At 45.8% G+C, this 1163-nt stretch overlaps 1 long non-coding RNA gene across 1 annotated transcript in view; it reads left to right on the forward strand.

Moving 5' to 3' along the window:
- Window positions 1-1163, forward strand: part of LOC107185170 — a 15021-nt gene that overhangs the window by 13376 nt on the left and 482 nt on the right. The window lies entirely within an intron of this gene.

Here is a 1163-nt window from a genome sequence, read left to right on the forward strand (position 1 = left end):
AATGTGCCATACTGATTCTGAAGGAAAAAGACTCTGTATTGATCTTTAAACACATATGCTTGCTAGCAGAGAAGTTGAGGTTACTCCCAGTCAGACGGAACGTTTTATACAAGTGTGTCCATGCTTTTCTGAGGAAGGAAAGGTGTCAGAAAGGTAAATGTAGAGGCATGGGAGAAGGTAGGCCCAAGGAGCCCTATCCTTAACCCCACTGCAGCCTTTCCACCCCGGGAAAGTGCAGGATTGGAAAGCTCTCCCTGGGGTGATAGATCAGGACTCAGGTAATAGCGGAAAGCGCCAATCATACTCTTAAAATGGATACAAGAGAGCATTTGGGGTTTTTCTTTTTAATGCCTGTTTTGGATTGAGTAAGTGGATTTTACCTAGTTTTAACATATCAAAGTTAGCTCTTGACACAAAAGGGAAAACTAACAGTTTGGCTCAAAATTGGGGTTTTGTTTTGAGGTGCTGAGGCTCGGGGGTGGAGCCAATCCACTGTAGAAATGTGAAGCTGCGGCTTTTGGGGTGGAAGTGGGAAGTTGTGAATACAGAGGAGTATGTATGTTTATATATGGTCAGAATTCCATCAATGTAAACCTTTTCTATAAAAACAAAAAAGGGGAGAAGAATGTTATATGTTAAATTTTTTTAAAAAAATACATTGCAGAGGGTTGTACAGCAGCCAAAAGGCATCGGGCCTCCTGGTCAATAGCCTCTGCCGATTTAGCCCAGTGGAAGGATGCAAACCAGACAAGAGTTTTAACAGATCTAGTAATGATGTGGGGAAGAGGTGGTGTTTTGTATCTTTCCAGAAGGAGCAGCCTCTGCCTCCCTCCTGGGGACTGTCACCACTGGGAGGCCGAGTCAGCACACCTGACCAGTGCCCGTCTGCAGCAGATGTGCAGCCCTGAGCTGGAAACACCTGTCCATGGGAAGGATCACATGTGCCTCCTTTTTGTCTGCCCTTATGTCCCAGCTTTGCCCCACATCTCCTTTCCTTTTTCTTTTTTTCTTAATCTGACTACTTGTTTGCTGGTTCTTTGGCCTTTCCCCTTCTCTCCTGAACACAGCCTTTCCTAGAATCTCCCTACCCTACTGATCCAGGAAGGGCACCTCCCTTTTCTGCCGTGACTGGGGGTGTCTGGTATATGCCCCATATGTGGCGT

The sequence above is a fragment of the Myotis davidii genome, unplaced genomic scaffold (genome assembly GCF_000327345.1).
Source record: "Myotis davidii unplaced genomic scaffold, ASM32734v1 scaffold328, whole genome shotgun sequence".
Classification (NCBI taxonomy): Eukaryota; Metazoa; Chordata; class Mammalia; order Chiroptera; family Vespertilionidae; genus Myotis; species Myotis davidii.